Consider the following 13,809-nt stretch of genomic DNA (forward strand, 5'->3'; position numbering starts at 1 on the left):
GCTTTAGCACCAGCTGGAGTCCCATTTCTAATTTGCTGTGAAGAATTAAGTGATTTGAGACCCATACCCTGGAGTATTTGACCTCCGATGTCAACCAGCTAGCTTGCAATTCCCTTGGCTGGAAAGTTTCTCCAGAATTGATTTGAGCTAACATCAGTTAAAATACTCTGCAATATGGTAGTAAATATCATTGCAAATCTGAGGGCAACTTTATAGCTATGAAAATAAACACACTGTAGAATATTGAGGAAAAGAGTTTAAGAAACATGGAAAGCTTGGTGATCGGAAATGCTGGGATAATAAAACCTTTCCCCTCAAGGTCGTCAGTTTGAGCCTGGCACAGGTGGGGAGTTCCACTGGCTGAAGGTGGTTATTTGTAGCATTTGTGAGCTGTGTCACTGTTCTCAGGCTCATTTCTTTGTGGCCACGTCCGTTTGTCACCAAATAGCTATTCCTGTCATTCTCAATGGCCACGGTGTTAACAATTCTAAGAGATTCGAAGGACTAATGAGGACAGAGTTAGGGCAGCATCCTCACTAGCCCAACACAAACCAGTCTCGTTTACCTCAGTCGTCGTAGTTCATGCTGGTGCCCTCATCTGGATTGTTGTCTGTCTGTCTTTCTCTATGCCTCCTCTAGTCTTTCAAATTATTCCACTCATTCCTTTTCCCTCTGCATGATATTTCTCCAAATAATCCTCGATTTGTCTCGTTCTTGACCTTGCTTGGTATCAGTTACTTGACTTTTTGTCTTTGAAAAGATATAACACATTATTGGGCACTGAGTAAATGCTCAACAAATATTGATAGCTTTGAACTGATAGTCTAATAAAATTATCAAGTTATGGCAATCCAGAAGTTTGTGCCCTGCAAATCTTGATTTTAATTCAAAAGAAAAAATGTACTGTATTTCCTATTATGGTACTTAAGACTGTATACAATGTACTAGTGAGGTTTTGAAGGATATGTGATCATTTTTTTATTCACAATTTTTTTTCTGAATATGTGATAAGAAATATGTAAAAAAGGCAGGAAGTACATAAACATTCATAATTCCACCATCAGTATTCTAATCTGTATCAGTTACACAATTGTTTTACACAATTGGAATTATTTTAAAGACTTTAGTTTGAGATCTGATTTTGCTTCACTTAACACAAAAAATGATATTTAGGAGATTCATGCTATTCTAAATTTTGAGTGTTCATTAACAAGTATAGGTTAGGTTATACTGCAGTAACAAATTACTCCAGACATTTCAGAGGCTTATACCACGAAGATTTATGTCTTGCTCATGCAGTATTTCCCATGTGGGTTGACAGGGAGCCTCTGCTTCATGCAGTCACTCTGGGACCTAGTTGCTAGATATTTCCCTTTCTTTTGGTTGCATCTTTGGAAGATGTGGCCTCCTCAGTTACTGCAAGCACATTAAAAAGATGCAAGAAGTTTTCATCTCAGCAATTAAATACTTAAAACAGAAATAACACATGTCCATTTCCACTCATAGTCCGATAGCCAAAACAAGTTATGGTACCATCCTAATTGTAAGGGGGCTGAAAACTGTAAGGAGACATATGGAATATTTTATATAATGAATCCTCCTCAGTTTCTTCCTTTAATATAATTCCTTCAGTTTTATTATTTAACGAAGATTTCTCAAAGTTATGATTATCAAGAAAGGCATTCTTTCCTTATTTCAAGTGTTGCTAGAAATGTAGTAGTTACTAACCTTAGATTTCAGACTTAGTTACATTGACCAGAAATGTAACTTAATTTATTCTTTAACAGAACTTAATTTTTATTTTGAATCCTTAATCAGTCAAATGGCAAAACCAAAATCTCATCCAATTTAAGGCTTCTTGTCCCTTTCACAGAGAGTTGCTTCAAAATTCTAAGCAGTTGACAAAGTGCCAGTGTGTTTTAGTAAGGAGGGTGGACACTGGGTCCTCAAGTCATTGTCATGTTACTCTGTGATAAATGATGAGATGGCCTTCATCCATTCTGCTCACCGTCCACACGTGTAAGTACAGTCCACGTAAGTGCTTCTCCTTCCCGAAGACAAGACCTCCAGAGCATCCTGTCCTCTCTCCATCACTGCCGTGCTCCTGGGGAGCAGAGGGAACGCGTTATTCTGCTGCTGTAGCCACACTGGGAGTGTCAGGGATGGGATGAGGCAGAGCTCAGGTTCTTTTCTCAGAGACCCACAAGTGACTCATTTTTCATCCTTAATAGGAAAGATGAGGAATGTAGAAATTGATCACACATTCTTCCCAAATGTTATGATATAGCATTACCTTGTTCCTGGATCTCAGCTTTTAAAATGAAAAAGATAAAAATTTGACTTTTTTTATTTGTGTTTTACAACCCTCATTTCAGGCTATAATCCTACTGAATAAACAGAGGAAAGGCAAAAAATGAGGAAAGGGAAATGCTTACCAATTTATCAAACTGTTATTCTGTAATCTGCTAATAGCTGGTTTCTTCTGTGTAAGTTGACCGTATTCTGTACCAAGCAACTGTTATGTTATCTAATAAATCCTGACTGTCTAGTGGTTATCTGGGCTCCTGGAGCCAAAATTTTCCTGTAATAATCTGTGGCTCAATCATATTCTCAAACTTAGAATTTTACTTAGAGTTTCAGGTGTTCCCAGGAATAGCATTTTATAACATAATTTTAGAAGTGGTCGTGGTAAACAGAGGATTGCTGCTGTTTGCTTGTTACTGGTCGGCTGTTGCTTTCGACGAGCGTTTTGTCTATCGCTGTAGGAGGGTGATTCAGTGATTGTGAACGTGAATTCTCAGTTGTGAATCAGTTGTGAATTCCCTTCTTCCCTGCTTCCGGCTCCTGGGGAGGAAGCTCTGTCTTGTTTCTAAGGAATTCTTTTCCAGTCCTCCTGCCTGTCAAGCAAACTTAGGTACATAGATTTTGTTGTCATCCTGGTGAAGGACTTTTTGGATGAAAAAGCACTTTCTGAGACAGGAATTCATATTTTGAGAAAGAAAGGGACAGGAATAGTAGAGGCCTGATGTTTTGGGAGTGGAGTGGGAAGGAAGGTTAGTCCCCAGTCCTGAGTGGAAATGGGAAGCAGCGTAAAAAAATGAAAAGTGAGTGCAGCTTCCACAGAGCAGAGGCCCTCTGAATACACAGGGTCTGAGAAGCTGAAGGCTCCAGGAGTGCCTGAAAAGACAGAGCACTAAGTTTCACAGTTTTGAGGGTCCTGGCAAGTGTCCCCCACAGCTGGCCTTCCTTTGGAGCTACAGTCATCAAAGGCACTATGCTGTCCAGGCAGGAATTCTGATAAAAAATGATAGAGCGGATAGTGGAAGTTCAAAGACTAATAGTGACTTTGTGTAGGCCCGAGATGGTCTCCTTTTTTAATAAACCTTTTAGATTTACAGAAAAGTTGCAAAGGTAGTGCAGAGAGTCCCTGTGTTTCTCACACCCAGTTTTTGTTATTATTTACATTTTAAACTAGTGTGATACACATAGCAAGTTAATGAGCCAATATTGGTTACCATTATTAATTAAAGTTCATACTTTACTCATATTTCCTCAGTTTTTATCTATTTTTTTTATTGTTGCAGGATCCCATCCACTGTACCATATTATACTTAGTTGACATGTCTCCTGAGATTCTTCTTGGCTCTGATAGTTTCTCAGAAATCCTTGTTTTTGATGATCTTGACAGTTCTGAGGAGTGCTGGTCAGGTATTTTGTAAAATACCCCTTGATGAAGACTTGTCTGATGTTTTTCTTGTAATTACACTGGGGTAAGGATTTGGGGAGGGAGACCACAGAGGAAAAGTGCCATTCTCGTTGTGTGATATCAAGAGTATGTGGTATCAATCTGATATCACTTTTGTTATTAAGCTTGATCACTTGGCTGAAATAGTGTTTCTCAGGTTTCTCCATTGTGAAGTGACACTTCTTCTCTCTCTTTCCATGCTGTATTTTTTTTTGTTTGTTTTTGTAGGTGAGGGGGATGAAGTCACTATAAAAGCCCACACTTAATGTTTAGAAAAGAGAAAATCAATGATTGTGGGGAAGGGTGAGTGAGTGGAGAAGTATATAAAATAGAGTTTGATCTATGCTTTGAAGTAGAGGTAAAGTTTACCAAGGCAGAAGGAACAGAGGATGAGGAGTTATGCTTCCCACTCCCCCCTTGAGGGCTGAGGAACCATGTAAATTATCTGGAATTCCTCTGCATGGAAGATTTTAGAATTCGCTCACATGTATTTAATTATTCAATAATATATTTATATCAGTATAGACTCATGGCTATTTATTTAATACTTTAGTTTTAATCCAATACCACTTTATTTATTTTGTAGCTCAAACTGTTCCAGCTTTCAGCTGGCTTCCTGTGTTGCTTTGAGATTCCATTAATGTGTGTGTGAGTGAGTGTGTGTGTGTGAGTCCACTCAGGTTGCTGTAACAGAGTGCCATAGACTGGGTGGCTTAAACAAGAACCTATTTCTCACAGTTCCAGAGGCTGGGAAGTTCAAGAACAAGATCTGGTGCATCCAGTTCCTCAGTAAGAGCCCTCTTCTTGCTCTGCAGATAACTGCCTTCTTACTGTATTCTCACGTGGTGGAGAGAGAGAGAGCAAGTTCTGATTTCTCTTCCTCTTCCTTGAAGACACTAATCCCATCATGGGGTACCACCTTCATCTAAACCTAATCATCTCTTTTAAAGGCTCCATCTCTAAATATCATCCCCTTGGGGATTAGGGCTTCAACATAGGAATTTTGGGGAGATACAGACATTTAGTTCATAACGGTGTGTGTGTGTTTTAGCACTTTCTTTCTGGCGCTGCAACATGCCGCAAGTGCATTGTGGGTATTTCCTGCACAGTCTGGAAGCAACCGTTTCTCCAGGGATCCCTGGTTCATTTCACTGGATAAAGATAACATAATATAATATAATATAATCATAATGATGTTTTCAAAGTTCATTCATGTTGTACCATGTATCAATACTAATTCCTCTTTCTATCTGATAATATTCCATTATATGGATATTCCATTATATAAGCACACTGTGTTTATCTTTTCTTCGGTTGATGGACCTTTGGGTTGTTTCTACATTTTGTCTATTAAGAATAATGCTGCTATAAATATTTATATGAACATATGTTTTCATTCTCTTGAGTCTATACCTGGGAGTGAATTTGCTGGGTCATATGCTAATTCTGTGTTTTACTCTTTGTGTAACTGCCAAACTGTTTTCCAAAGCAGTTGTACCATTTTAAATTCCCACCAGCACTGTATGAAAGTTTCCGTTTCTCTGCATCCTCTCCGATACTGGCTATTGTACATTATTTTTATTAAAGACATCAAAGGGATAGGAAGCTGCATCTTACCGGGGCTTTGATTTGCGTTTCTCTAATGACTAGTGATGTTGAGCATATTTTTTTGCACTTCATGTGCAGATTTTTGTATGAGCATAATTTTCAAGTCAATTTGGCAGATACCTAGAAGCATTGCTGTTGGATTATATGTTAAGACTGTGGTGTCTTTATATTTTTATTCAATCAAATATATATGATACGAATTGCAACTGGTATTTGTGGGAAAACTCCTATTACGCACCACAACAACTAGCCGTTAGCCAGAGAGGAGGCAGAAAGCACCTATGGTCCTGTGTAGTTCTTCCCTGAGTGTGAGGAGGAGAGACGTCGCCCTCTAGGGGAGCTTGGCAAAGTACTGGGGTACTTTCGGTGGTAACAAAGCCGAGGCCCAGTCAGTAGTGTGCCGTGTGTGAAACAGCTTTGCAGAATTAAGAAATGCCCTGCCTCAGATGTCGCTCCGCACCCCACGTGAAGTGAATAGCCTGATGTACGAGTTAGCGGAAAGGCAGGAAAAGGAAGGGGTAGAGTGCAAAATCTGCAAGCGTTGAAAGCACCTTTGGAAAGGAAGCGGCGGTTAACAGCAACTTTTTGGGACCTGGAGGTGATATGATCCTCCCCAAGCTGTCCTGAGTCTTAAGTCATCTCTGGAAACTGAATGTTATGCTATTTGACAACCCCTGGGTTGCTTTCGATTCTTGTTTTCTTTATTTATATTTTTGCATCCTCATCCTTCCTGCCTAACACGATTTAGATTACCTAGGTGAATGTCTGGTTTTTGCAATCAACAGATGCTGACTAGCACACCTGTTTGTTTGTTTGTTTTTTTCCCATGAAGATATGGAGAGGGTGGAATTTGAAAAGGGAATTTTGCTTTCCTCTGAAGTTATTTGTTATAAGCGGTTAAGACTAATATTTGCTTTGTGGTTAAAACATGACAAGTAATTGTGGTATTGGTACATATTAACCTGGCAAACTCATTACTTGGGATACTTTGATTAGTAAATTTTTTTTTTCTATGTGATTTTACTAAATTGGTTTCTGGGGACATTCCAAATTATGAAATGGAAGCCAATTTCAAACTAAATATTGGGCAGGAGGAAAAAAGCCAATACTTTGCAAGTTTACTCACACTGTGTGGTACTTAGTATTTCAGTAATGCATTCAACATTATAAGCCAGGAATTAACATAGAAGAAAGTGAAAACGTCTCAATTTAATTCCCATTGGTGGGAATTAGGAAGCAAATTTCCAGAGGAAGTGGAACTTTGTCAAAAGGAAAACGAAGTCACATTCTGTACATATTAAAGCATTTAATTTCCAAATACTTGAATTTTGCATGTTACCAAAATGCTGAAATGAGTTTTTCCCTAGTCTGAAGAGTCTACAGTACGTTGTTCTATATTAGTCGCAGCCCATGCAGTGAGTGGTGAGTCAGCCCTGTGGTTATCTGTTCCATTGCTGGCCCCTGATGTATCACTCTCCTGGTATTTGTCCTCTTGGGCAGTCCTCTCTCTGTGAATCTGGGCTTGGCTAATGATGTGCTTAACTAACACAAAATGTCTAAGGTGAGTGTGCCAGTTTCAGGCCTAAGCCTTAAAAAGTCTAGCAGTCTTCGGCTTTTGCACGCATGGGCACCTTGACCCTCCAGACAAGAAATTCAGCTATGCTTCTAGAAAGGCCATGTGAAGAAGCAGCAAGGAGGATGAGAGGCCCTGAGACTGCAGGGGAAGAGAGAGACGGCTGCCCCTCTCCACCGCCCTGCTGCCCACAGCTGCCTTGCCAGCTGGATTCACCCACAAAAGCGAGCAACAGGAGAATGGGAAGCTGAGCCCAGCCCAGACTACAAACTCGTGAGCAAGTAACGTAGTTGTTTCAAGCCAGTAAGCTTTGAGGAATTTAGTTTTAAAGCAATGGATGGTCCACCTGCTGCCCATCCAACACTGCATAGTTTGCCAAGGAGGGACGAAGAGCAGATGATACAGTGATGGATGTTTCACTTCCAGATTTTTATTTTATTTTGTTTTATTTTGATCTTATTTTATTGTGGTAAGAACACTTAACCTGAGATTTACTGTCTTAACAGTTAAGTACAGAATACAGTATTGTTGACTCTAGGTGCAATGTTGTGCACAGACCTCTAGAACTTATGCATATTGTTCAACTAAAACTTTATGCCTGTTGAATAGTAACTCCCCTCAGCCACTGGCTACCATCTCCCCACAGCCACTGGCTACCACCATTCCACTCTGATTCCGGGAATTTGGACATTTTAAGTACCTTTTATAATTGACTTCCAGGTTTTGAGCTTCTAATCTTGAGTATAGAATACATCTTTTCATTGAAATTTTTGGAAATTATGTTTTTTGTCAGTAATATGTTTCAGCTACATTTTAGATTATCCAAAATATAGCATGGAATATTAATTATGTTTAGCAGTTTTGTGGGCAAATAAGTTTTCAGCTTCTAATAAGTAACTTATAAATGAGCTTTTGGAGCACATTAGTTTGCTGGGTGTTGCCTGTGTCATCAACATGCAGTGTTTCAAAGTATAATTTTTAATTATTGCAGTAATTCAGGCAAGGGAGAAATGTGGACCTACTTGGGCAATTCAAGAAAGATGCAAGCCACTTTGGTACCTAGAATGGCTAGGAAGGAAAGAGGTGGAAAGAGCCAGGCACAGCAGAACGAGACAGACATTCTTAATTAGCTGTGACACGCGCTGAGGCACAGTGGCATGGGGGAAGCTGCCATGTTAGAAGGTTGCGTAAGACTTGGTTTAGAATCGTACTGGACGGGCTAAGAGGATTGTTAAGTTACCCAAAGGTGATTTAGCCAGGAAATTACATGATTGGGCCATGTTTGAGACTTACGGATTTGGCAGCAATTCCCAGGACAGAGTAGAAGAGGGAGAGATTTAACAAAAATCATGTAAATCTTACTGATATCCCGTATTTGCAGCAGCTTTTCTTAGCATTCAAAAGAGGCTTTTAAAAACAAAAAATATATATAAAATAATTACATTAAACAGTAATAAATACTTTTGCAGTTTAGTCAAATACTTTAATATAATGTCATAATAACAGCAGATTAGGAAGACTACCATATCTTCTTAATCAAAAACTTAATTCTGTGGTCCTATGACTTTGATGACCAGCCTGGGCTATTCGATGATACATTAAATAAAGAGGTGGATAGTTTTTGGCATCCTGGGACAGTTTTTGTTTATATTGACTTTCCTTAGCAACTTTATCATGCGTGTACATGTAGAAATGTATTTTTGTTTCAGTCTTTTGTTCTGGACATGATTTCTTTTTTTAAGTTTTGACAGAACAATAAACAGCAGAGTGTTTTCTTACATATTTAAATGTCACTAAAATAAATGTGTACGTCTTTTTTGTGATGAGAAAAGATGTTCAAGACAAAAAAAAAAATCAGCTAGTCCCTAAAGGAATAATTGAATCGGAATAAAAAATAAATGAAAATATCCCCCCTAATGCTCAATGTAGTCTAAAATATTTCTCAGAGTATCACCAAGTACCCTATGCCAGTGTGTACCTACACCTCGTATTGTTATGTGTAACTGCGCAGGAACATCACAAGGACTGAGACAGATATCTTGTTGGAATTTATTACCCTTATAAACTTGGTAACCAAAGAATGTATCTTTGCCCAGATACTCTTCTAAGGGCAAGCTTCATGCTTTTGTCCAGTTATAGGTAGAGTTAGTGCTGGAAAGGCAGGTCCAGGAGGTCTGTCCAATGCACAGTTCCAAGAGGATGAGCTGTGTTAGGATTTCTTCTAACACACACCTGGGATATTCTGTTCTGTACAGCTTTGTAGAAATTGGTAGAAGTTGCTCCAAATTAGGTGAAGCTTTTTAGAGGACTTAGTGTTTAGCTGAATTTCCTGGATTGGTCTCAGAGCGAATTCAGCCTTCAGTGACATGGAATAACACCTTGAGACTTTTCCTTGGCCAGAATTCAGGTAGTATGTGCTTCTGTGGTTTAGTGTGTTGTGTCGGATTACTGGATTACAGATAATCCATTTCCCACTGAAATATGTAGCCTCTAACTTTAACTGAATAAAGAATGAGTCGAATAAGAAGCATAGCAAATGTTTCTGAAATGCAAAGCCTGCGTGTATTTTTAGGTTTGTCTGTATTAGAATCTATACTATGAAATATGGAAATTCTTTTAAAATCTGGAAATACGGCGTGTTTTTTGGAAAGCATTACACTAAATGGATCCAATTTAGTTTTCAAGTGTTGTTTGTGATAAAATATTAAAGGTAGCTTTTGGTTTCAGATATTTAAATTAGAGATGCCTGTAGATTAATTTCAAAAAATTAAAACTCATAATCAGTTGTTAATTCTAATTCTTTTTACTGTCATATAAGTGTAAAATTGTATTTTTATCTCTAAGGTAACATAATGAACCATGAATCTAAGATTTGAAAAACTGTATACTAATGAACTTATAATTCCCTTGTGCATATGTTAGAAGGCTTTTTTCAAAGCCTATCTGAAAGTATAAAGAATCTCTTTTTAGTATTTGATTAGCAGCAAAATTAGTGAGCTAGAAACATTATTCATAATACAATAGAGATGTAGGGAAGTTGGAAACTCTCCAATTGGTTATTTGGAAACAGGGACAACTTAATTGTTCTGAGGTTGAGAGACAAATTATTGATTACATTTTCTCACTAAAGTATTCTCTTTAAAATTAAACTGAAATTGTTGGTATCTTTTGCTAAGAAACCACTCACCTTCCACTGCAAAAATGCTTGATGCATAGTAGGTAGTCAAAGATATTTTTTAAATAATGCTAAGTGCAAATATGTTGATTAATTATAAATCTTCTGAGCATACTGCTTATTTGAATTTAATAAAAAATATGGTTTATTTTTCTATCTTATGGATTGGACACAGTAAAGTGATATGAATGTTGATGCCACTTTTGGTGATTTTATTAAGGAAATTTGTGACTTACAACATTTTGACCCAATATTTATATTTCTAGTGTACAAATATCTGATTCCTAGAAGCTGTTAAGGACAGTTTTTCTGTGTATCAAATACTTTGATCTTTTTAATAATGTCTCTTGAACATGTATTTTTAAGTTATAAATCTGAGCAATAAAAGAAGGAGTAAAAATGTTTAGATAATAAATGAAATGTTTAGAGGAGTATTTCTTAAGCTACATCCACTCAAACTGAAGGTAAGAATTTTCTAGGCAGCATTAGTAATTATACTAAAATGAGTTACCTCCATGTATATGAATAGGTATGTATTCGGGTCAGTATTGTGTATATTTTACAATAAGTGGGAAAATAAATGATACTTCTTATGGCTGAGTGAGAATTTTAGTGCTGCAAGTTGTGTATGTATTAAATGAAAAAATGTTCTTACATATTTAAAATCAGTCTTATGGTTATATACATTAAGGAAGTTTTCCCTTGTGTAGCAGAAGTGGTGTTTACAGCAAGCTTGGAGTTGGGTGAAGAGGAAGAGGACCAATGATGAACAGGGACAGAAGTAAGGGTAGCTGTGAACTACCCAAAAGTGTGGAAATACTTTTATTATTCATTGGACAAGAAAATTACAGAATCGGAGATGCAGAAAATCTACATATTTTGACATGTGTGATTTAGTTCCAGTTTAAAAGATGCTGCTAAATAGAAGAGAAACAAGTTCAAATGTTTCCAGACGAGACTTGCATCTGGAAAAAGGGGCAGCCGTTTAAGGCTTTACTCTAATCCACCACTAGATCTACCTAATACTATCATCACATGTTTATTTATAATCTAACACTTGTATATGTACAGTATTATGGTGCATGACAAGAAAGCAGAGAATCATTGGACATGGTTAAGAATCTTACACTTCCTAATCTTATTAGAAATCCAGGAAACACCCATAGAAGGAAAATAAGATCGTATCTCATCTGCAATGTTCCAAACATATGTAACAAACAATGAACACTATATTCAGCTGTATCATAAGGTTGAATGTGGTAAGTGTTAAAACCAAGTAGCATAAAAGGTAGAGATTAAAATTGGGGAAGAAAAATGGGATTTTAATAGGCTAAGATTTCATGTAGAGGAAATAGTAGAGCAAAGGCAGTAATGTAAGAAAGATGGAACAGATTGTGGAGTTGCCCTGACTGACTGTGCAGTGTGTATAATGGTGTAAAAGTCTAAAAAAAGTAGGTTGACTGTAGTAATGGAGAATTTCTAATGCTGGGGTAAGATGTACTAATTGTATTAAATAATCCTGTGAAACTACTGAAAGTCTTCAAATGCTCAAATCCTTGTGTAACATGATGAGATGTTGGGTTTAGGAAAAAAACTCTGGTAGAGGTTGGTGAAGAGACTACAGTGGAGGTGTGGAGACAAGTAAGAGAGTTACTGTAATAATCCAGGTGACAGGTATTACAAATTTGAAATAGGACAATAACAGAAAGAATGGAAAGCCAGAGGAAGATGATGTTGCAGACACTGAAACAAAAATACTGTGCAATCACATAGATGTTAGGACAGATAAAAGAAAAAAGATGTTAGTAACTACTATTTGTCAGAGATTTTTGTATCCATATTCATGAAGAATATTGTCTAAAATTTTCTTTCTTATAATGTCTTTGGTACATGTATCAGAGCAATACCAATCTAATAAACTGAGTTCCTTCAATTATATTTTATGCAAAGCTATTTGAATTATTTTGAAGTATCAGAGGATCAATTGTGGGTATAAAAAGATTCTCTCAAATGAGGGAGGAATAATAGGCAAAATGTGATAGATACAGTGAAGTGTATGGGGTATGTGTGTATATATATCATATATATATATAGTCCTCCCCATCAGCTTTACATCTGAAAAGATCATTCAAAATCACTGTTGAAAACAACGTCTGGATGACTTGGTGAAAGGGCTTTGTTTCTAAAAATGATTAGAAGGAAATATTAGAAAACAGTCAGAATTCAAAAAAGTATACAAGGAATCATTGCTTTTTACAAAACTGTATGAGAAAGTCATTTAGAGGACAATGTCCAGATGAAATGATAAAGGAATGACTTAAGAAACAATTTAAGAAGTTAAACATTATATTAAAATAATAAAAATCCATTGAGACTCCGGAAAGCTTAATGATGATGTAGAAGATAAAATTGAGAAGGTCAAACAAGAAAGAGAAGAAAAGAAAAATAAAACAAAAGCTGACTTTTGCTATTTTAGTCTCTGGTGTTTCAATTAAACATATAAACCATATGAAGACATTTGAGAATAAGATTAATTCCATGGATCTTTTCCCCAGAAATATGTACACATGCATATATACACCTAAAAGTCAATTTAAAGAAGTTCACAGACCATGCAAATTGCATTCATGTACCCCACGTTAAGGTGAAGAATTCCCAATATGCAGTGAATCTGAATAATCTAGTTCAGTATTTCTGAAACCAGTGTTCCACGGAGTACATTTTTCCCCAACTGGCGAGGACCAAAGTACCCCATACTCAAGTTTGGGAAATGCTCAGATAAGCAATATTAACCAGATTCCATTACTTCATTAATTCTCAGAGTCTATTTTTTACAATTTTATCAATACCTAACTATTCTTAAAAATGCTTACTCTCCACCAGGCACTGTCCTGAGTATTCTGTAGAGAATATATTCATCTTACAATCCTCGTAGCAGTCCTAAGATATAAGTACTGTACTATTATTTTCCCTATTTTGCTAACATGGAAAGTGAGGGAAAGTGAGATTAAATAACTTGCCAAGTTCACATAACTTGTAAATTGAGGAAGCCAAGAGTCAAATAACCTGAATCTGATTCTGCTTATTTATCATTATAATAAAGACAGGAAGCAGAGCATATAGTGACCATTAAACTTTTTATTTTGATCTGGACCTATTAATATTCCATAGAAGTAGCATTTTATACAGCATAATATCAAAAGTGGTAATATGATTAATTAGGTAGTTTGGATAATATATAAATATAAATATAATGAAAAACTTACACATACGTACAGTTATATAGCTTTGAAAACTAACAAAATATATATAATATTTACAAAACCTGATCATTTATTAGGCAACCAAAATATCTCAGCATATTCTGGACAGAAATTATGCTTTCTATGTTCCTATGAACAAGGCAATGAAATAAAAATTATTAACTGTCTTAGTTTTTATATCATTACAGCTGCTGACAGACTCAAAATAACAGCTCTTAAATGAGTCAGAACTTTTATTTTTGTCTCACAAACAATTCTGTCATTAACCATCAGGGTAGACAGGGCAGTTCCTGGTGTCAGGAAGCCATGCATCTTCTGTTTGTTCTACACACCTTAATCTTTTGCTTCCACGTCGTGGTCCAAGTCAGCTGCTTTAGTGACTCTCTCCTTTGGGTCTGCATTTCAGGCATTGAGAAGAAGAAGGCAGACTCTTTCATTTTCAGAG

General features: G+C 36.7%; 1 long non-coding RNA gene across 2 annotated transcripts in view; it reads left to right on the forward strand.

Moving 5' to 3' along the window:
• Window positions 1-13,809, forward strand: part of LOC105065340 (uncharacterized) — a 72,143-nt gene that overhangs the window by 15,390 nt on the left and 42,944 nt on the right. The gene's annotated exons all lie outside the window — the stretch shown is intronic.

The sequence above is a fragment of the Camelus bactrianus genome, chromosome 9 (assembly GCF_048773025.1).
Source record: "Camelus bactrianus isolate YW-2024 breed Bactrian camel chromosome 9, ASM4877302v1, whole genome shotgun sequence".
Classification (NCBI taxonomy): Eukaryota; Metazoa; Chordata; class Mammalia; order Artiodactyla; family Camelidae; genus Camelus; species Camelus bactrianus.